Raw genomic sequence first — 24,315 nt, 5'->3', positions numbered from 1 at the left:
AAAGGACGCTGGAGGAGAGGAAAACCTATTTGGAGAGAAGATTAAAAGCAAAGCAGAAAGATTGAGAATGGATGATCTAATTGGTATTTATAGGGACATCTTAGGTAAATATCAGAGAAGCCAAGTTATTTAATTCAAAGGGCAAAATGGTAAAGACCTAATGGCTATAAGTTGGTAGTGAATACATTTACACTGGAAATTAGAAAGTTTCTGGTTTCAGAGCAGAGGAAAGCACCTTGGCTGTCTGATAGCAGCTTAGTTACTCAGTTCATCCTTCAAACTGGATAATAAAATGGTGTTGGGTTTCTCACAAATTGCCATTCCTGCAAAGGGGATATGAGGAGATTTAATCCCCGTGTGATGAAATATGTTTTTGCAGTGTGTTAGCCCCGTGTTTCAGGTGTTTGCTAACATGCCAGAAGGTCCAGCTTTGCTTTCCGTGCCTTTTTAACCTCCAAATCACCAGAGATGACACAAAGTTAACGTATCACGGAGCTGGCCAGGCGAAGGTTCTGTAAACAGCTGTCCTTCTGCGACTGACGATTAATAGGACATAGAAGATCGTTTAGATGTTTCGCGGATCAGACTGGTGGATCACGTTTCTCCCTCTACGCAGTTGCGTGTACCAAGGACTCATTTCCAGGATCGATGGCCAGTCTAAAAGGGCGTGCTTCTTGCTCCTGTCAGCCTGGGAAGTTTGCGATAACTGACTTGGGAGCTTTTCCTCCTGTTGCACAGTAGTTCGGGGCTGTGGCAGAGCAAGTCCTCCGTTTCTTAGCGGCCGTGTTTTCTTCAGGGGGTGGCCGCTGTGCCTGGCGGTGGCCGCGGAGATGTTCCGGGGGCCGCACGGAGTCTGGCCTGGGGCTGCGGCGCTCGGTGATGCGGGCGGCGTCTGCCGGGGCTCAATTAGGCGGCGCGGCGGCGGTCTCGTTTGAATAGCTAATTGCGCGGTGCCGGGCCGGGAGCGCTCGGCGGGGCCCTGCGGATCGGCATGGCGAGACATCCCTCTAGCGGAGGGCCCGGGCCTCGCCCGCCCCTCGGCGGGAACGGCGGCGGGAGCGGGCGGGCCGCGCTCCGGGAAACGGAACGGCGGGCGAGCAGCGCTCCGGCCCCGGGGGCCCGTCCTTGGCCAGCCCCGGGCCGGCTCCCCCTGTCCCGGGCGGCGGGCTCGCCGTGCTCCCTCCCGAGCGCCGCGGGAAACGTCGTCGCTTTTTTACTTCAAGCCAACGGGAAACGGAGGTTTCTTATCCTGGTGGAGAGCAGCATCTCTCCCGCGAGAGGGGCTGCGTGGCCGGCTCCGTTCGTGCCCGGCATCGCCGCGCATCGCTCGGGAGTAACCGGAGCCCGGCGCGTCCCCGCGGCGCGCAGAGCGGTGTGTGCGATCCGCCCGCTGGATGCGTAATGAGCAACTTCACGGTTCCATTCGTTCTTCCTGCCCGCTGTTCCGGCACTGACGCTCTGTTTATTTGTGGGCACTTCTTCGCTCCAGAGACAAACCGTATAGCTCGCTCCATCCGCCCGCTCCTCGCCTCGAACGCTCATTTCGGGTCGGTAGCAACTGGTGTCCAGCGTGAGGCGAGGGCACGTAGGCGCGGATAAGCCCCGGTGCCCGCGGGCCGGGCGAGCCGGCCGAGAGCCCGCGGCCCCGGAGCGCGTCCCTCCCGGCGGCGAGCGGACCTGCCCGGAGCGCGGCCGCAGCGCTCCCGCCGCCGTCCCCGGGCGGATGCGCTCCCGGGGAGCGCCAAGGATTTTCGCGCCCCGCTCCCGCTGTGCCCCCGCCGGCCGGCGGGCTCGTTACCGGCCACACCGCCTCGGTGCGGACCGGCCGCGCGGATCGGGGCGGGGAGCTCTCCCTTTCCGCCCCTCCGTCCCCGCCGCTCGGGCAGGAGCGCGGCGTTGCACAACCCGCTTCCTTTTTCTTTCGCTTCGCTGCGCCGCGGGCAGCGGCGGCGGGTGCGCGGGGCGCCGGTCTCCGCCCCGGGCGGGGGGGAAGCGGGGCCGGTGCTCCCCGCTCGCTCCCCGCTCGTTCTCCGCCAACTGCGGCGCTGGCGCGGCCCCGCCGGCTGCGCGGCCCCGCTGAGGGGAGCGGGGGGGGCACCGCCGGTCCCCGCGTCCCGACCGACGGGTCCGGTCCTCTCCGAGGGGAAGGGGGCTCAATCCTCGCCGGGGCGGGGGGACGGAGCCGGCACCGCGCATCCCGCGGCAGGCACCGACCGCCCGCTCTCCCGCCGGGCCGTGTCCCTTCCCGCGGCTCCCGGGTAGGGTGTGGACACCCGTCCCGCCCCGGCGGAGTCGCGGCGGCGGCGGCGCGTCCCGTTAGCGGCGGCCGAGCCCGCGCTGCCCCCGGCGCGGCGGGAGCAGGTGTCCGGGGGCAGCAGCCCGGGGCAGCGCGGCGGGGGCGGGGTCGGGGCCGGGCCCCGCGGGGCCGGGCGGGCGGACGGGCGGCGGCGGGCTCGGCGCGGCCGCGGCAGGAGGGAGCGGAGCGCCCGAAAAGCCGTGAGGGGAGGGGAGGGCGGAGGGGCGGGAGGGGGGAGGCAGGCGGGCGGGCGGCGGGCGCATGCGCTCTGGCGGGCCGTGCCATATTGGAATGAGGCAGTGAGCGGAGCGCCGGGGAGCCCGAGCCCCGGCAGCGGCGCAGGGCTGGAAAAACTCCCCGCAGGTGAGGCGGGCGGCGGCGGAGCCCGCGGGCGGGCGGAGCGGCCCCGACCGCAGCTGTTGGGGACGTTTTGCCGGCGAGGCGCGGGGCCCGGAGGGTTTTTCCGGGCTCACGAAGTTTGGATGCGGGAAAAAGGCGGCGAGGCGGGAGGAGGAGGAGGAGGAGGAGGGAAGAGGCAGGCGGAGCGCGGCGGGGAGGCGGCGGCGGCGGCGGCGGAGACATCGCCGAGGAGCGATGCGCGGGGCCGGCCGGGCGCCGCCGCGCAACTGCCCGCGCGCAACTCTGCGCGCTCCCGGCGGGGGCCCGCGGCGTCCCGCGGCGCGCTCGGCCGAAGTTGCCCTCCCGGGCAGCCCCGCGCCCGCCCGAGGACGCGCCCGGCCCCCGCGGGAACTTTGTGCGCGCCGCGCCGCCGCCCCGGCCGGTCCCTGCCCGCGCCCGCGGGGGGCCGAGCCCACCGAGCGCCTCTGGCTCGCCCCCCTCCCCCTCAAAATGGCGGTGGAAGGGGACCTTTAAACCCCGCTCCGCTCCGCACCCCGCCGGGCGCGGCCGGCTCCCCTCGGCACGGCGCGCGTCCCGCCCGGGGGCAGCGCCCGGCGTCGGTCCCCGTCAAGTGGCCCGACAGCGAGCGGCTTTCGCCTCCCGCTCGGGCTGGGCGGGCGGGTGGGTGTGGGGGGAGAGGGGCGGGCGCCGCGGCCGCGCCGCCGGTTCTCCCGCAGCGCCGCCGCCCGCGCTGCGGGGCCTGCGCTGCCGCGGGGCCGGGCGTGCATTGTGTGCGCGCCGCGCCCGCCGCCGCCGCTCCGCACCCCCAGAGCCGCGCGCAGCCTTTGTCTCTCGGGGAGCCGCTCCGCGCCGCGCCCGCACCTCACACGGGGCGGCGGTGACACTGCCCGGGCGCCCGCCGGGGCTGCCCCGGGACTCCGAGTCGGGGCCGCTCGGGGAGGGAGCGGCGCCCGCCGGGGCAGCGGCTGCGGGAGGAGCCCGCCCGGGAGCGGGAGCGCGGAATGCCCGCGTCGGAAGGACTGAGCAAGTTTTCCGTCTGTGGCTTTTGCGAACTTGCTACCAGTAGTCCCCCTCCCACCCCCTACAAGTGGAAATAATGAAAGGAGAAGAAAAACAGAGCGGACAGTTAATTGTGAATTTGTGACTACATTCGGTATTTCAGTTCTGCAAGGCCCTTGTTTATTGAGAAATAGGCCGGTGATGGCTGTTTCACAGGCACACGCCTGCTTTAGCGAAACAATTATATCTACTTTGGAGAAACTTGTTGCCTTTATAAAAAGATTGTACGTGGTAACCCCTCGTGTCTGACAGTTTCCCCCACTCTGACAGCAGAATTCTGGTGGGAGAGGTTTTGCAGCAAAAGAAAAGGCCTAACTTGCTGTTTCTTTGCTGTTTCTTCCTTCCTTCGTGGGAGCTGGCTGCTGTCAGTAGCCCGGGAGGTTACCATAGCGAAGGGTTCTCTGAGGCAGAATAGAAGGTGCAACATGCAAAACTTATCCCGGAGAAAATGATGATCCACCTTGTAACTTCGGAAATATCATTGTTGCAACCGACTTAAGGTTTGTGACGTGTGTGAACTGGTCAGAAACATCTGATTTAAAAGTTGTCAATGGCAAGTAGTCTTACTCCTTCAGGAGCGGGGCTGTAACTTGTAGCATCCACAGCATCCAGCCGGATGGATTCCTGGTCTGCCTGCGGTCTGTGATTACTGTTCCAAAATAGCCAGCTGTTGGGATAAAATGAATCAATGTGAAGATAAAAATAGATCAATTAACTGAAAGCTTAGGTTTCTTGTGTGGTAGGTGGTACTGACATGGATTTTACAATTAAAAAAAAAAAAAGTTTAAAAGTATCTATCGAAAAGATCATCTCTAGGGAGAAGGCTTAGTGGCCTTCCTGCCTTCGATTCAGCCACTTCCTCTTTTGCCTTTGGTTTGTGAATTGTTGCCGTGATTGAGGGATGAGAATCAAATCTGGTTCCTCCCAGAACCTGTGTTTGAAGATGCTTATGGACAAGACAGGCAATCGAGTAAAACTGCATTTTTTAATGGCTCCTGGTTAGGAGGTGGCAGGGTAGTGTTGGGAGAGTGGCTTTGCCGTTGTTTGGTGTGTCCCTGCCATCACTTACCCTGGGACACCTCAGGATCCTGTCAGGTGGAGCTGACACCTCCTCACAGCAGGGCAAGGCAGAGGGCAGGGAAACAGTGGCAGATCTCTGTAGTTATTGATCTCTATGGCTTTTCCTTTGCTGGTTTTCTTCCCCCTCTACTATTAATTTGCTGGTATTGAGCTATCTTATCTGATTCTTAAACCTGGCAAATCTCCTAAGCAATTGCTGGGTGGAAAAGGTGGATTAGGTGTAAGCTGACATGGGAATGACTGATAGAGTTTGCATGGTGTGATCTTTATATTCTGGGAACCCTTTCACTGCCTCATGGGGAAGATATTAATGAGTACTGCAAAAAACTCACATGCCATAGTATGTTTTGGTAACACTTTTCAGGGAGTTTTTTGTCATTTCGTGGCAGACCAGTGACAACTGTAGACCACTCTTTTTCTTGTGGTTGCCTTTTGAATCCACCGTTATTTGGAATTCACCTTAACATCATTGCTGTGCTCCCACGTGTGAAGTTTGGTGGTGGCACGATCATCATGCGGTGATGCAGACATCAATACAGTCATTTTGTGCTGGCTTGGCTTAAGTAATTGTCCTACAACTGATGCACTTGAGGCACGTGGCAGTTTAATGACACGAACATGCTGACAGTGAAATGATTCGTGTTAAATACACTACAGTGTCCTTTAAGGGCATGGGGAAATTAAACCTGGAGGTGCTTAGCAAGGGGCATTTTGGGGAGAGAGCTTCCAGTGCCTAAAACCACAGGGCTTGCATTACATTCATTGTTCCCATAATGACAGAGCAGCCTTAATGTTACACAGTTGTCTTGGGATTTGGTGTCTTGACTTTTTAAGTTTGCAATTCCGTGTCTTGTAGATTGGTCATTGACTTGAAACACTGTAGCCCGTGCAAGTTACAAATGTTTTCTGGACCTATTATAGCTTTCTTTTGTGTTGTTCATCTGACTAATGTTGCTTGATGATTAGCAGATTTTATGTGTCATCTTTGTTTTGGTCTCTTGGAGCATCGGTGTTGCTGCTGGTAGTGGACTTGACTTTGTGCTCCTTTCCTTCTGCTTTTGGGAAGTGGCTGTCAAGTTTTAGGTCATGTGTTTAAACTTGAAGTGGGTGTTATTTAAAGCTTTTAAGGTCGCGGGGGGCGGGGGGGGGGGGAAAGGTTCTCCCTCTCAGGATTCCTTTCTTACTTGAAAAGTCAAAGGATAGAATAAAGGGGGAAGGAGTTGATTTTTTTTGTTCTGATTCAAATGCTTGTTGAAATGGTCCTGAAGGTGAACACTGTGTCAGTGTGTGAGATCCTGAAAAGGAGATTTAGCAGGTCACATTCTCAAAGTTCAGAAAAAAAAAAAAAAAAAAAAAAAAAAAAAAAAAAAAAAAAAAAAAAGAAAGTAATTTTTTTAAAATTTTATATTAGTATCTTAAGATTTTTGAAGCCGTGACATCAGTGCAATGATAGTTTATTGTAATTATTGTGTTTTTCTGAGCTTAGACCATAATTCTTTTCACTGCACACAGTTTTCTTTATATTAATAAAACCTGTGAAAGAAGCATTGAGATGCTAATTAGTGCTCTTTTGATTTTAAAATAGTTTTGGTTCCCAGGGTACAGAATATAAATACATTGTTTTAAGTTGGATTTAGTGCATGTAAGACGCACATTTTCTGTTCATTTTGTATCCGTGTTGATTTTTCCTCCTTCTTTGCAGACTTTGCTGACTGTCTTTGTGGATTGGTGGTGGTCATAGGATAATAATAGTAGTAATAATAATAATAGTAATAGTAATAATCATAGTAACAATTATTGTAATTGTTTTGCCCCTATTTATGGGCGAGATTGTGGTTTTTTAAGTGTTCCTCATAAAGGCTGGTCTGTAGAATTAAAGCATTAAAACATGATTTTTTCTCTGCATTCTTAATAGGGCATCTCTTAGGGGAATTACGTGTTTGAATAGTTTAAAAGTTCCCCTGTGAGAAAGGAGGGTGTGAGCTTAGGCTGGAAGAAGATATTGTGCCTATCAGTTGGGACTCTCCAGGTGACTCTCCAAGTCTCTGGAAAATTAGTGGATTTTAACTAATGCAAAGCTGCATGGTAGTTACTGCATGGTAGGGAAATGCTTTAATAATCTTAGAAGATAGAAAGCCGTAAGTCTTCAGGGGTGGCTTTCAGCTTTGTTTGGTTTGGGAGTGTTGGATAATCACCCCCAGACACCACTGAGGAGTGTTCATGTGGGAACTGTGCAAATAAAGAAGGCCTGGGAGCCACACGACTGGGGGAGCCCAGGTCCCAAGGTCTCTCTCTTCCTCTGTCTCCCCCTCCTCTTTTCCCCTTGCTTTATGTCTTGTGGATTGTCTGGGATGTCTTCATTCATCTTTCAGTGGAGACAGTGATGTTTGGATTTATTTTCCCTGTGAAAAGAAGCATCCTGGTACAACACTAGTTGCATCTCAGTGCCATAGAAACCCCAGACTCTCACTCATGTTTTATTGGCTCGATTTGGGGAGGAGTCATGAGAGGAGAGGCAAAAAACTGCACACATGCAGGTATTTCATGTTAATCTAATGAGCTTTGTTTCCTAGGATAACCAGGTAAGCAATAATATTAAAATCTGAAGTAAGAAGGCCTTCAATGAGTTTTGCAATAGAACAACCATCTCTTCGCTAATTCCTCACTGCAGCACTGGGATTTCTGCTTTTTCAAGCTTTTTTTTTTTTTTTTTTTAATATAAGACACAGCAGTCTTAAGTGACACAAGCTTTTTGCTCCACGGATTACTTGTGGTAAATAATGCACAAGCAAGAGTTTTCCCTTCACTTAAAGCTGGTGGCAGCCATATATTTTGTTTTGTTTTTTTCCACCCACTGGGATTTGGCACATGGGCAGGTTGTGGATGCTTTTACCTACAGTGCAGGTGAGTTGTAGCTACAGAGGTAATCTCAGCAATTTGTTCAGATTATGTGGACATTTAAAATGTGATTATTGTCCCTAGAGTCATCCTGAGCAGCAGCTTGCTGGTTTTCAAGGTCATTGTTTATATTGCTGTGGCACTTCATTTACACTGGTTTATTTGCTGTTACACTTGAGGACACTCTTGTTCACTATAGAAATGATCTCTTTCTTCAAACAGATGAGTAGGAAAGGAGATTAGTGGAATGTGATGTTATCTAAAAATGATGCAGCTATTAAACCAGCTTTGAGATTCTCTGAGAGTACTGATCAGTGAGAGAAGAGATGCATCTTGGATTATTTTTTTTCTCTAAGAGTAGATGATGCAGGGCTGAGCGACCTCCTCTCCCATTTTGGCTGATTGGAGTTGAGGGCTCTCAGCATATCTCAAGAGGTGCTCTGTCTTGCAGAATTGGGTCATTGGTTGAAAATAATGATGGTGGTGGGGAACCCTGCAAGGTTTTACTGTTTGTCACTTAATCCTTTTCAAGGATGTGAGGGAATGCAGCAGTGATCCTGAAGTAGATATCAAGTGGATTGGAGAAGATGAACTCTGTCTTGATGTATTTAGAGGCTACAGTCACTATTTCTTCTGGCAATGGGTGACAGAAAACCATAAATAGCACCTTCAGGTTTGTCATTGTTTCCAGGAGAAACCAATCAAGTCAGGAAGTGAAGGCACTTCCCCTCTGATGCTGGGTTCACATTTATTACAAATGGCTCTGTGAGTCCTGTGGGTGTCCCACCTCTCTCTACTGAAACAAGTGATACTCTGGTATTTCTTATCTTTTTTGTGCTCTCTTGACCTGGGAAAATACATACAAATGTACAAATATTTTTATTATTATTATTTGGTATATTTTTTTCTTTTTGTTACCTGACTGAATGAAATGCATTTAGGATTCTCTCCCTCCTTGGGAGCTGTAGTAACGTACACGTTTGAGGCTCAGGCATGCACTTTGCTCTCTGCACGGGGAGCTGTGGCCTCTGGTTTAAAAAAAGAAAGTTATTTGTCTTGAAATAAAACAAAAAAAAAAACAAAAAAAAAACCAACAAAAAAAAATTTGATCTAAGGACTGCGAAACTCCGTTATACTGCAAAGCCTTGTCTGAAACCACAGTGGGTTTTTGAGAGTATCTCTCGTGTCAGAGCTTCTTTTGAAAGGAGGCCAGCACTGACTTTAGTGCCCAATAATTTTGAATGAGGGCACAGTGCTGAAAAAGCTGTGGTGTTTCACAGCAGTGTGGAGCAATGCTAGTGAAATCTGACAGGTGTATGCATTATAGACAGAGGCTTTACCTCACAGATATATAAATATTAGTATTTATTTTTTCTTAATGTCAAGTTCCAAACTTGCCCCCATGAAGGAGTTAAGCACTAAATTGTTCAAATTGTGTTTTCAGTAAATTACAGGGCCTGTCATTAGATTCCTAAAGAAATGTCCAGGGAGGGAATGCCAAGCAGACAGGCAGGGGGAAAAAAACACCAAGGACCAGCAAAACTCACAGAATGCACATCCTAAAAAAGAAATTATTGAAGGTGGCAGTGATTCCTTCCAGGATTAACTCTGCTCATTGCTCTTTAAAGTGTTACCACGGGGGTTAAACTAATGGCCCTAAGAAATAATGCAAGCACAGGATCAGTCACAAGTGTTACAGATATAGCACTAATTGGCCAATTGAACCCAGCTAATCAACTCCTTTTAAATTAATGTGACCATGGGCATAGGGAAATCTTCCCTTCTTCCAGAGAATTTTTCTTCTCTTTTACCAAAACAAGATCCAATCAATTTAGCTGTGAGGCTTTTTAGTCCAGTGGCCAAGAGCAAAAGTCTTCTTTTTCATGTAATTATTTTATATTGGAAGTTATTTGTTAAACTTTTTATATAGATTTTGGGGAGGGAGAAGTAGCCTAATTTTGAATTCCCCTTTTTCTTGTGGGCAAATCTTACATTTTGAACTTATTCCTTAACAAATTCAATATTTTGTTGCTCCCCTCAATGAAAACTGATGTATTTAGGGAAGTGGTTTGTTGGAGCACATAGGTCCAGTTGGTTTTGATAAAAAGCCAGTTCTAGATAGTTGTAGCCTTACTGCAGGTGTAGACAGAGTGTGTCCAACAGCTGCTTTTTCTGGGTTTTGATTTTTTTTACTGATTCATCTTACATAAGGAAGAGATAATGACTGGAAACTGAAGAATCAGGGAATGTTGTTTCTTCTTCTGGTCTTCATACAAAAAAAAAAAAAAAAGACAGCAGAGTAATAGCTGGAAGGGCAAGGTGACAATAAAAGTCACAAATTTTTAAACTAAAGTTAATGTTTCTTGGTTTAACACTATATTCTTACTTAATGAATACCAGATTATTGTTTTCTTTCTTTCTGCCTTCTCTGTATATGCTTTTAAGGTAAGAATACTCATTATCCAAGTAAAGTCGAAGTGCAGTTTCTACTTCTAATTGAAGTTCAATTTCCATCTAAAAGCAACTTGACAAAAATTATAGCTCTTAAGATTATCCAATAAGAAGTGTTGAAATTACTTTTTCATAGTAAATCTTAAGTTTTTATTTTGATAGTCAGGTTTAATCTTTTGTATTTGTATTTTGTTTCTGAACAGCAATTGCATCTTACTGGGAACTTATTTTAGGTTATTGAGAAATTGCAGTATTGGATAGTTTTTATGTTTTTATTTAAAGCAATTTATATAAATGCTTTCCTTTTGTGCTGTGATAATGACATCAAAATACACTTTGTTAGTTTTGATCATTCTGACATGCAAATGTGAGTGTAGATAATATTGCAGAAAAAACCAACTTTCTATCAATTACTGAAGGCATCTTTATGGAAAAATAGCAGCATTGATGCTTCTGAAGAGGTATGGCTTTAGAAAGCTGGGTCTCAGTGGTTGCAGTGGTCAGGCTGGATGAGTCTCTGAATGAAGCAGTGTTTTTTGGGTTTCAAAGACTAATGGCCTATGATTCCTTCATTATCTGCCTTACCTTAATGCATCTGACAAACAGCATGGCACCATCCACTCCAGTGTGTAAAATTAACCCTTCTGAGATTCTACCTTAGCAGTGAGATTTGAAACAAAAAACACCACTGCAGTGGCTCTGGGGTGTGGCTGGGAAGTTTCTTTGCCTTGCTGGAGGAGGAGGAGTGCCTTCAAGTCTAGCCAAAATTGGGATGAGCATAAAAATTGCCGTAATGTGTCAGATCAGACACCTCGTCCTGAGTCTTTGCTCAGAAAACTCTTGAAATGAGGAGAGGCAGTGAAGTGGAGCCCAGCACACAGTCATGATCTGCAGTTTATTGTGTGCCATGTGAAAGGGGGCTCAGTCTGTGTTCTCTGGTTCTTGTGGCAGGAGAAATAGGGGATAACATTTTCTTGTGCTTCTTTTTGTACTGGTTTTGATTTTGCACAGCTCCTGTGCTCTCCCACAGTTGCACTGTTCAGCTCAAAGAAGGAAACCTCTTGTGTTGTACAGAAGATGCTGAAGACCATCTGTAGCTTGGACAGGGTGCTCTTTCTGGTTGTGGATGTTTCTTATCATTCCTATAACACTGAATACACATCCATCCCTATTAGTAAAGAAGTATATCAAGCCTCCAGTGCTCTTTCTTACCTTTTTTTTTTGTGCATCTTCTAGTATTTCCATGGCTGTTTGACACCAGCACTACAGGCTGTCTCAAGGGGCAGTGAATTTCTAGAATTGTAGTACAATCTTTGTTGTTTTCTTCTCCATTCCTTGGGGCTCTCAATGAGTATGAAATTGATGTTCCAAGAGAATTAGTTGTAACAGTTTCAAAATTCTGAGTTGCAGTAGCTAATTTAGATTGCATTGTATAGGTGAGGTTATTTCTTTTTCTATGTCTTATTATCTTGCCTTTAATTTCATCTGCTATTATCCTTCCGCAGTTCTTAGCAAACAGCATTTGTTTTTTTATCTCTTGAATGGTTCTGTATTGTCTTAAAACTTTGCACTCATCTCATGTTTGTGTGCTTCCCTTGAAAAGCAAGACACAGTACAGTCATTAGTCCTCCTTCCATTGTGAACAACTGCTTTTTCTATCGTTGTTTCATGTCATTATAATCAGCCTTTTAAGTATGAGATGTTCTAGAAGAAGCTCCACAATATTTCAAGTCTCATTGGATGAGAGCACCCTGTAACCTGAGGTGATCACTGGACTTGGGTGTCACCCTAAGTTTTTTTTGCTTTGTGAGTGTTTGCAATTTTGTAGTGGAAATTCTCACTTAGCTTCATATAAATTGTGTATCTATTTAGAATCATCTATTTTGTTTACATATCCCTCCTTTGGGAGGAGAAGTATGATTGATGGTGGTGTTCACCCACAGGGTCGAAGAAGTAGCAACCTGTGTGGCCAATCTTTTGCCTTCTGTAACAAGTATATATATATGAAGTCAGAAAAATTAAAATAGAGCTGTATATATATGAAAAATTAAAATAGAGTTTTCCTGCCTGACCTCCTGCTGTCTGCCTCATCCTTTGTGCGTTCCATAGTGTGACACTTGGGTTTGGCCTTAGTGCCCAGATTGTATCATCTGCTTTCTACAACTCTGACTTCTCGATGAATTAGTTGATGAATTACCTTCATTTAAAGAAGTTTTGCCATTTAGTGAACTTTTCCTAAATCTGCTGTGCAGCATATGGTATGGAATTTAACACTGATATTTTCAGTATTTTAAAATACATTGTTGTGAAGTTCCCAGAGTGTGAAGCTTTTGAAATAGTGGTAATTCAGATATGTATTCCCAGACACCAAGCCTACATACTGTGGTGTGAGTAGATCAGTTTGGAAAAGGACAAAATGAACATCCCTGGTCTGGAGGAACAAGATCTCATCAGTCTCCTTGTGGCAGCTCCACGGTGCCTTGTGGCCACCATCACTTGTGTGATGGGCACAGGAGAAAATGTGTCTTACATTTAATCCCTGTCGTATGGGACTGTGCCACAATCCAAAGGGTTTACATTCCACATGATTTACTTTGGTATAAGGTAAAAAGTATGTTGGAGATTGTTGAACTAAGAAAAGTGGTTTCATTTGGCTGTTAATGAGTATTTTTCTGTCGCCTTTAGAAAAATCTATTCACTCTTTCTCTGTACCTCAGCAGTTTTCTGTTCATTTTGTGGCCGTTCACTTCTTCTGGGTGTGCCCAGCCTTCATATCAGAGAAGAAGCTTTTAATCTTTTGTGTTTAGAAGACCCTTTTTGTAACTATAAAGGCTAACAAAGTACCTTACTGAGAATTAAAGTTAAGATGTTGCAGAGATGTTGACCTCAGCTTTGGAAAGCTTTTAAGGGAGTGTTTTTCTAGGCCAGTTCTTCACTCAATTGATGTTCTTGCTTTGCATAGAGATCTGATAATTCATTTTTTTACATCCCTCTTGCTCCTGGAGCGATTGTGGCAGTGCTGGGCTGTGCAATTTCCAGTTGCTGCTGAGGGCAGCACTTAAGTGGAGATGGTGTAATTTGCATCCAGTGCTGCACTTGCCACTTAATGTTTTCTAGCAGCTCCATTTCTATAGGGAAAAAATCAAAACAGACTCAGGCTGTCAGCAGAGATGTGTTTTTTAAACACAACCAGGCAAACGGTTTTCTTTTCCATTTAATCAAGAGTATATTTAGAATTGAATGTCACAGCAGCAGCGAGTGATTATAATACATCCAGGTATTTCTAGTGGCTTGAGCCTGAAAAAACTTCCATGGGTTGCACTTAGATGCAGAATATTGGAACAGGGCAAGAAAATGCAGGAGACTTGATAGAGTAACTTTCTAAGGTTGTGTTTTCAGGACAGAGGTATCCTTTGGGGGTTTTTTGAGGCACTGTTTTTATTACATTCTGCTACAGATTTAAAATTCTGATTTAACGATCACAACTAATGATTCAAAAGTTGAAGTGGAACTTGAATAGAAGACTATTATCTCTCTTTTGTATGTTTTAATGGAACAAGGTTACATGTGACAGCACAGTGATGACTGAAAAAATATGTACTGAACTTTGCAGGGAAAGGGCTGCAAAAATAATTCACTGGGGGGGGAAATATGAATTTGAAAACACTTCTTATGACTAGAACATTTACACTGTGTTGTCAAGATCAAGCTTTGAAATTGTACTCCTAAAATAGAGAAATCTTTTTCAGTTGCACTCTGTCTTTTGAGCCCTTAGGCTCAAGTCTTGTTTTTCTCTCTGTATGAACAGACATGAAGAAAAAAATCTTACAGTGAGAGCAGATTTTCTTGTAATTTTACCATTCCTGATGTTGGGGTAATAAGAGCATCATCCCTTCCTGTGAGCTCTTCACTAAAACCCTGTGCTTTAACTTTTGTTAGGCCTTTAGGCCTGTTAATGTTGTTGTGATTCGAAATCTGTAGTTGAAAGCTGTTGTCTTTCTTTTCTTATTGTTTCTTTCTTTTTTTCTTCCCTCTCTTTTTAAGCTTTCAGTACTTTTCGAAGGGAGGAATGAGAAGGGAGCACATCAGTTAATGAGCAATAAAAAAAGGCAAGGCCATATTTTTGTGGCATTGCCTAGAGAGAGAGAGAGAATTCCATGATTTAGCACAGCCGTAATACAGTAATTCTGTTTAGGGGGGAAAGATCCAGGAGAAGGCTCCATTTTGTCATCACAGTTTGCATGTGCAAGGAGTGGTCAAAGGAGCTTTAGCAAAGCTCTGAGAAAGGGATTTCAGTAGATAGTGCAGGCACAGCTCATGAGCTGCAGTGAAAAGTGGTGTCTGTCTGGCTCCCCCATCCAGAGGGTTTGGAGATCATGTTTGGTTGAAGATGTTTCCAAGATCATATGCAGGGACTTATGATGATTATTTATGTTGATGCCTGAAGTCTCTTGGAATTAATCAATCCAAGGAGACCTATACTGGTATTATAGCCAGCCTAGTGTGTGTTTTTCTCAGTTTTCTGGAGTTAAAGTGCCACGTTTAAAGCCTCGTTACTCTGAGATGTTTTCTCAGCCTGTTATGAAACTTCACTTACTTCACTTGAAAGGCTCGGGTAACTGCTTTAACACCTAAAGTGTATGAAGTAATGCAGGCTGTAAGGTGAGAAGGAACCATATTTCTGTGCTTTTAGCCTCTTGTTATTTCTGCTTGGACATAATGCTAAGAGATATACTGGCAGTGGAGCCGAAATAGTGCCTGGGTTCTGCTCGGTCAGGAATGATAGCTGCAGAGGGATTTGCTTTTCACACACAAGAAGTTGTGCCAGGGCATCGGGCAGCCAGGAGCATGGATTGCTGACACAGTGGCAGCCTATTCAAGCCAGCTTGTCTTTGTGAGATTCCTTGGTTCTCACAGGTAGAATGAAAATTACATTATGCTACCCAGATCTGTAATTTCATATAGAATAGTGTGTCCTGTAAATATCTGCTGCTTGAGGAGGCTTCTTCCAAGAGATTTGTGATGGAACTTGGGGCATTGATATTTCAGAGTTACCTTCAAATAAAAACGGAAATTTTTGTATGTTATCCTTATAATGCACCTCCTCTAGATATGCATGTATTTCCATTAAAAACCCATTTGCTAATCTGAGCTGGAACCCTTTTAAAACAAAATGTGAATAAAATCTTGGAAAGCAGTGGGAGACCTTGGGGCTCTACAGTGAAAGGATTGAACTCTGCCATCCATAGCCTCTTATGAATAAAGTTAGCCTTCTAAAGATAAAAAGAAAATTCAATTACAAAGCAAGAAGGAGGGCAAAGGGGTGTAATTAAAACACATAATCCTAAAACAACATGAACAGTGCTTTTTCATGTTATATTTAAAGCAGTCTGCTTTGTGTGTGCAGTTGCTATTTGCTTAAGATTATTGATTTAGTTTCCTGGGGGAAACACTTTTGAGGGGATGTGAAAGGATGACGTCTGTTGGTGTGATTTCACACGAGTGTTCTACTTAAGGCAGTTTTGGAGAGTTTTCCTTCACTGCTTGCTAATGTTTCTTTGGGGGGAAAAAAATAGAAAAGGGCTGAAATGAAGTGCTGCTTCTCCTTTTTTCCTGTGCTACCAGCAGTTGTCCTGCCAGCCCAAGGGCTCGAGGCAGCAGGAGGAAGCAGAGGCAGCTCGGGGACAGCTCGTTCCCCTCTTACGTCCAACCCAGCACTTGGTTCCCAAAGTTCAGCACTTTGGACCTGGATTTTCAGAGCATTTGGAGTCCAACCCCTACTGAAGTGATCCACTCTGGTGCCTAAAGTCTTTGACAGGATGTACAGCCCGAGATCCCACACTAGTCTGGGAACTGGAGAAACCTCTCTGGAGTTCTGTGCTAATGCGGTGTTGGAGTCAATACACATCTGCTCTGTCGCACTGTTTCTCTGCTAATTAGGAGCTTAGTCTTATGCTAATGGCAAGAGTTGGGTTAGACCACCTGTCTTCTTGGTAGTGAGGCATTCCCTGGCTGGAGTTAAAGCATTTCTTGATCAGGATTGACTTCTGTGATAGAATTATTCTGAGTGTGTCTGTAGCAGGGTGAGGTGCTCGCACACACTGACCTGCTCTGCAGCTGGGTCAGAAAGGAGAACCTGTAGGTGTTTGTGAATAATTGACAGGCTGCCCATCTTCGGACCTCGTTCCTTCAGGAGCTGCAGCTGGTTTGATTTCACAAACAGGGATGATCCCTGATTTGATGGATAGGAGGAAGCTGTGAGGAAGTGGTGGGAGGGAGCTGGCAAAAGAAAAGTGAAGATTAGTATAGAGATCAGAGTTGAACATGAACTTGACAGTCAAGAGGTTTCAGAATGTCTTTTGAATGCTCTTCTCTTGTGCTCTTATATACCATTCAGAAACTCATCTCTTTCCCAGCATTCTAGAGTTAAGTATTACCATTTCCTTGGATTATTTAATACTTCAGGCTGATAGCTTGGTAAAATATTAGTGATGCTATTTCATAAATTATTTTCTGCAAAAAAAATTTCTCTGTTAAGGAAATATTTTGAATTATTGTAAAGAAAATATGCATTTCTTATAGTAGTTTATGTGCATGTCTTGTTCTTTGCTTAAATATTGTGTGCAAGCTTAAAGAAAAATTGCTTGAGTAAACTTAATGTAAAGAAGAAAACAATGTAAATTTTGCTATGAGGCTTCTTAGTCAAAAAACCATTCTTGCCTCTGTTTATCTTTTACCTGGAATGCCTTATGTCCTGTTTGTCTGCTTTTGTAAAAATAGCTTGTGCCATCAATTTCGTTCCTTTGATAAAACTAATAATTAGAAGATATGCAATCAGAAACTAAAAGCAGCTATGCTTTTCAGCTGGAGAGAGCAAGTGTGTAATCACTGCTCAGAGAACAGGTTCCTGAATTCAGGCTGCAACCAGTGCATTTGCATATTGAATCTATTTTAAAAAAAATCAATCCTTTCAGAAAAAGTCAGTGGAAAACCTGTTTCTGCGAGAGATGAGCGTGCTTGTTTTCTCCTGATCTGCTGGGAGATAGAAATGGAGGAACCTAAACATGTTCATAGTGTTTTTCATGAATTGAAACACTGCGTGTGATTGTGATCTTTCCCTCAGGACGTGTTTCCTGGCAGCTCTGTCAGACTGAGAAGTTCTGGGCTTCAGTCTCTAACTGGTCTTTGCCAAACGTGTCTTGCATTAAAAGTTTCACAGCAGCTTTTAAATGCCTTTAAGTGGCTGTAAGTCCTTTGAGGAGCTTCATCTCTGATGGGTTTGATAATTAGCTGCTGGCAGTGGGCTGGTGTTGCTGGGCAATGGGGATGGTCTTTATGGTGTCTAAACCCACTTTTGGGATGGACTGAATTAATGATGCAACTGCAGTGTAGATGTTTGGGTCCTGGAGACTGTAACAGTGACTTTCAAGTATTTCATGAACTATCTTGGGGAGAAGTTTGAGTATCAGTAGAAAACCACATCAAGGGAAAGGTGGAGACTTCTAAGAATAAAATACATAACAGACTTTTCTGCTTTTAGCAATTCTCATGTAATCTGAATGTTGAAAGTCTTTGTGGATTGTTTTAAGAGGTCCTATAGCACAGCACCTGTCATGTTGAGCAAATATATTCTAAATGTTTCTGATGCTTCCTCACGCAAAGAGTTACAGGGCTCACCTGCTGTAGGTGCCAAAGAAGTGCAGAGAATGATTTACAGAACAGATTAAATACAGAGCAATTGTGCAAAGGTGGCTCTTTTCCCCAACAACAGGAATTTGCCTTTTTTACCATTGCCACTTTTACACAAGTAGGGTATTTTTTGGTTTATTATTTTTAATGAATAAGCCACCCACACTCTGTCATACCATTCACACACGTTTGTATCTTCCCAGTTTTGATGGGCAATTGTTAATTTTGAAGTCTGATTATTGTTTTCACTGCAGTGCTGGGGATGCACTTCTGCCAACACTCGCTTTCAGCTGTGGTTTTGTTTTGTTTTCTTATTCATCACAAGCCATGTGTACAAGGAGATGCACAAGGCATTCCTGTTTGTTTGCAGGCTGTAGATGCTCTTGCAGATGAGGACTGCCTTTGCTGACTTGGTCATAAAATGCCTTCTCTGCCAACAGGCTGAATCGTTTCCATGCTACAAATACGATGTTACGAGAGTCCCCAAATTTGTGGGATGTTTTTCTTTCTCTGTTGTCTTAAAGTTTGCTTCAGAGAAGCAACTGGAAGTTAATGGAATGTGAACCTGGTGTTAGTTCATCCCCCAAAAATCTTGAGGAAGGGTGATTTGGAAAATGTAAAAGAAAAAAAATATAAACGGCAAAGGCATAGCTTTAACTCTGCTGCAGATACACTAATGCAGAGTTGATCTTTATGACTTATTATTCTGTGTTTTTCAATAAGCAATCAACTGTAAACCAAGAACTTGTAGCAAGATTGTTTTAACATGAACTTCATTTAAACATCTCTTACTGTTATTCCTGCATATTGGTCAGTAAGACTTCATATGTGGCTGTTCATTAGCCTGATTGTATCACAATAATCAGTTTTATAAATTGTTGTAAGCCTAAAAAGATAGTTTTGACAGTCCTCTGTAGGAAGCTATACTGATAACTAATGTTTGCTGATAATTTTTCATTATCTATTTAACTGTTATTTGCAAAGTAAACTGAGCTTAGACTAAAACTCTTCTCATCAGTGTGGGCACTATATTCATGCTAGATAGATTACCATTGGAAAACCAAGCCTTTGCTAATTTACCTCTTTCTCCTCTTACCTGCAGAATGACAACGCCTTTGCAGACTTTTATATAAATAAAAACCATTTGTGCTGTTATGAAAATAGTGCAAAGTTTGCAGTTAGTTCAGAGTTGCAGATAAGAGGTGTAATGTGCCTTCTGTATTTTTGTGGGCTGCCTATCAGGTTTTAAGAACTGAAATAGAATATTGTGTTAGAATAGAAACAAGATTGTATCTGTCTAAATACAAGAAACCCTTAAAAATTACATTAAATGACATGGGGAAAATAGAGAATTCATGCTATCAGTATGATTTTGGACATAGGTGAAGAGTTGTTACAGTGACTGGAGGAGAGTTTGAGTCTTGGTCAGGGGAAGGGGAGATACCAGTGCATGGAAGGACTGGAGTTAACAGCATGTCCCAGAAATAACAGGTTGCCAGAGTGAGACAGCCTGGAATGGGGTGGCCTTGGTTTATTGTGCATATGTAATACATAAAATGTAATGATCCATTTTTGATACCTATTCTATGTTGCTTGAGAACCTCCCATAACAATCTCTCTCTTTGAGATACCAGAAAAGCAAAAACATTTTTAAAAATTCCTGGTTTTGGTTGTTGCAGCTTTTCAGTCATTGCTCTGGGTATGTAACTGCAGCAAACCATTTGTCTCTTCTAGTTAGAGCAGAAAGGAGTTGTTTTTCCTGTAAGCTGAGCCCATTTCTGGCCAGGATGAAGGATGCAGGGAGCACATGGGCTGTTGTCACTGCCCTGAGGTACCTGCCTGGCTTTGTGTCATTGTACAGACACCATCAGTGGCTTTTGACCTCCCAGCTTGAGCCACCTCTGTGCTGCCAGCCTGGGGCTGCCTCTGCCTCTCTCAGAAATGGTTTAGTGCCAGGTTTCCTCTCACACCTTTGTGCTCAGCCCAGCTCACACAGCAGCAGGGAGCCCTCCCAGCCTGCACTGAGTGCCCAAGTGAGGGACTTACACTGGTCAAACTGGGGAGCAGTTCTAGGTGAGCTTTAGTGTCCTGCAAATCCCCTGAGCCATCCAGTTCTCTCCACATAAATGTGTCAGGTGGCCTTTTCAGCTGCCTGGCCGTGACTGATTGAGAGTGTGGGGAAACTTGCGTGCTGTGCAAAATTTCTGTCTCCCCTTTACTTGGTTTCTGTTTCTCCTTATCCATGACTTTTCCTGTTCTTTTGATGGTGTCTGATTCTTCTCTTAAATTTACATTGTCTGTTTCTCTGATGTTGTCATTTTATTGTATATATATAAAGCTGAAACACTGGACAGGTAAAAGGCTAGATATTATGTCTTGTTTAATCTGATATCTAAGGCAAGGCTGTTGATAAATATGTTTTAATAATTTAGTCAACATTTTAAGGTCTATAACTTAATACTTTTGAATAACCTTGAGAAGGCAGTCTGAGTTGCTGTTGGAGTAAGTGCTCCCTGGAGCTTATACAGAAAAATTGGGTAGAAATTTTGAATAAGGAAGGTGTGATGTGAATAACTATAGTGGATTTCTAGGAAGTGCTGACATGTTCCACATGTTTTAAGCTGTGCTGAAACGTGGTTGTTTTGACCAACCCAAGATCTGCAATTTCTCCAAGTTTTGATTAATTTTTTTTTGATTTCCTGTGTGACATCACATGCCATGATGTCATGCTACTGAGACTTTTGCATGGTCTCATTGACTCAGTGCCACTGACCTGCTTTAGCTTTGGCTCTGGGGGTCTGCTCTGTAGATGGAGATACCTATACTTTCAAAATTACTTTAAACTTCATTAGCTTTCCCTTTTAAAAATCACCCTAAATACTGTCTCTTTGCAAGAATGCATTATTATTATTATTATTATTATTATTATTTTATTATTATTATTTTAACCAGACAAACACTGCAAAGCACAGTGGTGTTTGTAGAGCAGTATCACTTCAGGTATTATCACACAAGTCCCACATGCCCCAGCACACCTGAGCTGAATTCTCCAGCTCTGTCTGTGTTAGAAGGAGAAGCTGTTGTGAGGTACAAGTACAATACAAACCAGGGGGAGGCACCTGTTCCCCTCTTGGGACACCTGATATGGTAGTTCAGCAATTTAGGATAAGAATCTGAATCTCTGGTGAGTAGAACTTTGCTGTGCAGGGTTGGATGGTACCTGGGGCATTCCCCAGCCCTGGCAGCAGATATTTCCTGTGCAGTTTGCAGTGTGAGGACTCATGTCAAGCAGGGTCCTCAGAAAGCTGCCAGGTGTTGTTCTGCTGTCTGCAAACAACACTCCCATATTAAGTCTTTAGCTTGGTGCATCAGAGAACAAAAAGCACATGCTGGTAAAGTAGGGGGTTATTTTCAGCTCTAGTGTTTAAAACAGGAGATCTGGAGTGTGAACCTGGAATCCCATATTGCTAAAACATTGAAGTGGCAATGAAGACTAAACCAAATGTCTCATTTCCTCTTAACAACTCCCCAAGAGCACTTGATTTCAGTAGTTTTTCTTTAGATACTGATAGTGGATTAATTTGGTTACATTATAAATTAATATGCCCTCATGGCATTTAACTTAACTCTCACTTTATTTATTCCTGTTGCAATTATTGTCTTTAACATCAGTGCTGCCATAAATTGTGGAAGCTGATTTTGAGTGTCCTCTGCTCACAATTTCTTCATAGCAAAGTATTATAGGCTGTGCTACAGTGATGACTAAGAATCACTATAACAGAATTGTTTTGGGGTTTTTTTGGTAGGCATCTGTTGTGGATCAGGATGATTCTAAAGGCACTGTCATTTATGTGCCTTTTGGGTAGTTACAAATCCTTGGTAGTAGATGTCAGTGGTGTGGTCTCTTCCTGAACTGACTATAAATGCATTAGCTAGGAACAAAATAACTTGGTGTTTTGCATGAAATGAAAAGGTACTAAGAGCAGAGGCAGGGAGCCAGTGTGGGTTCACTCAAATCCAGAGCACACACAATGTCACCCAGCATTGCTGAGCTAATCCACCTTGTCTGTGTTCAGTGACAACTAAAACCAGAACCCATTGCACTTTTAGTAATTTTGATTAAAAGAATGAGAAGACTGTGTCTGAGCAGTTGTGTGGCAGTGCTGGATGTCACCTCCTGACTGCTCCTCATTGTCTCTGGCCCCTGGATCAGTTCAGTGGGAGCTGCTCACAGGTCAGTGTCAGTGGTGCCACAGAGATGGCACTGCCACCACTTGCTCGGTTTTATTTATGTTTGTGGTGACAATAATGGACTGGCTCTGGAGCGGGGAGGGCAGGAAACTTAAGAGCAGCTCTGAATTTTATCTTCAGCTCCTGAGCAGCATTTGGCTTTAGAATCTTTAATCCCCAGCTGCCTCCTATGAAGGCAATGGCCTTTTGGGAAAGCTTTTCTGATCAGCCTTGCAGCAGTGGAAGTAGCTGGAAACAGCCAGCCTGAGGAAAAAGTCAGCCATAAATTCCATATTTCCTCATTTTTCTCAGTGTGTTTTCCCCTTTATGGATGGGAGGATTGCACCCTTCTGTATTAAGGTTTAGCACTTTCAAATCTTTCTAATTTCAGTTATTTTGTCTTCTCTGGCTTAGAAGAAAGCCAAGTCTAGGTAGACAAACTGACTGGTGCACTGCCTTGCTTTTAGAGAAGAATGCTAGGGATGCAGGTGTCCTGGGTTGCAGTGTAGGATGTGCACAAAGTGTTTATTATATCACCATCTTCATGAGCTGTTGGAACCAGGTGGGGCAGTGTTTTCCCAGGCCCCTCCTTTGGGCTCTTCTGCTCATGGCCCATCAATGCCTTGCCCATGACTCACAGGTAACTCCCTCCAGGAGTTATCTCTGTTTAATGGGCCATCAAGGACCCACTTCACAACTCATCATCCCATTAGGAGATGCTCCGCCCAGGGGGAGGAGCCAGGCATTCCCATCTGGATATAATCTGGGATTTGGGACAGTACAGACAGCCCTTACCCACTGGATTCCCAGAGGAGCAGACCTTTCTACAGGATCACTGCTTCAGGAAGACCACTTCATCTGGACTGCTTTCACCACCCTGCTCAGGTTGTATTCTGACTCTGTCAGTGCTCTTTTGTATTATTGCATCTATTTTATTTTATTTTATTTTATTTTATTTTATTTTATTTTATTTTATTTTATTTTATTTTATTTTATTTTATTTTATTTTATTTTATTTTACCTTTTTACCTTCTTCTTATTAAATTGTATTTCTGACTTGGAGCCTCTCACTGGTTTTGCTTTCAAACCAGGACAGCAGGGCACAGCAGGAAAGTTGGAATGTCACATTCCCTTCTCCAGAGCCCAGCTGCAGCAGCAGGCAGCTGCAATCTTGCTGCACTCTAGAGGCAGCAGGGTAACATGATGTGCTGGGCAGTAGAGACCTCTGAACTTAGAATTTGCTGCTCTTTAGATCTGTTCTACCTGTGTAACTCTAAGCTCAGGGGAAATCATCTTTATTCACCAGTCCAAACCAGATAAACCACAGGCAAATTGAGTAAGCCTCAATTAAAATTAAAAAACGATTTCCCAAGAAGAACTATTAAGTAAAACCCACAAAATGACATTGTATTATCCTGAGCAAGGAGTGAAATGACCAGGCTGAGGGGTCGATTTTCTAAGGTTTAACAATTGGTGCTGTTTGTCCCAGGAGCCAGGTTCAGAGCACTGCTGGCTGTGTCTGTGCCATTGCTGTTCCAAGTGGTTTTTCTGCTTATTCAAAGCAGAAGGCTCACAGATAATGCTCAAAGTCTGGTGGCATTCCCCGCCTGGGGAGTCAGCTGTGTGGTGGGACTCTTGTGAGGGATCTGGCATCATCATTGTAACAGTGGTTTTCAGGTAAAAGCAAGGAGATATTGCCTCTTTTAAGCAATGAGTTCCACAGATCTGGTCCAGCTGACTGCTTTGTGCAGGAGAGATGTCTGAGGCTTTTGGTAGTTGTAGATAAAAGTATTATTTCTCATTCTGTTCAGTGGGTGCTAAGAGGGGAAAGGAAGATATATCCATTCACCTAAATCATTAATAAGTAACACTAAATTATCTTGACAATGGATGTTTTTTCATCTGAAGAAAGGTGGAGTACGGGTGCTGTGTTCTTGACAGTGACTGATGGATGGAGCTCAGAGTCTGAACTGTGAGCTGGCTTTCATATTGATTAAAATGTATTTATGTGCCTTAAAGTTTTGTGCCTTAAAATCTGGTGAGCACAGATGAATTTTCACATATAAGTAAATTAAACATCTATAAATATATAAATGGAGCAATACTATACTGTACTTTTCACTATACTGGGGGTTCAGATTGTATTCCTGATCTATGGCAAATGAAGTTGTACCTTTAAAAGCAGCTGCTAAAGTAAACATTTTCATTTGACATGAGAAGTTGAAGCATGTTTCTCCTCTTACCAGTTTTTT

General features: G+C 44.8%; 1 protein-coding gene across 1 annotated transcript in view; it reads left to right on the top strand.

Moving 5' to 3' along the window:
* Positions 1-2,570: 2,570 nt before the first annotated feature.
* The window catches only part of SFMBT1 (Scm like with four mbt domains 1), a 71,823-nt gene continuing 50,078 nt past the window's right edge, over positions 2,571-24,315 (top strand). The window contains exon 1 of the mRNA XM_083869573.1: positions 2,571-2,659. The gene's annotated coding sequence lies outside the window, so the exon portion shown is untranslated. The remainder of the gene's footprint in view (positions 2,660-24,315) is intronic.

This window comes from Zosterops lateralis (assembly GCF_965231275.1).
Source record: "Zosterops lateralis genome assembly, chromosome: 11".
In the NCBI taxonomy this organism is placed as follows: Eukaryota; Metazoa; Chordata; class Aves; order Passeriformes; family Zosteropidae; genus Zosterops; species Zosterops lateralis.
The sequence above is the reverse complement of the archived record's forward strand: the minus strand, read 5'-3'. Positions and strand labels throughout refer to the sequence as shown.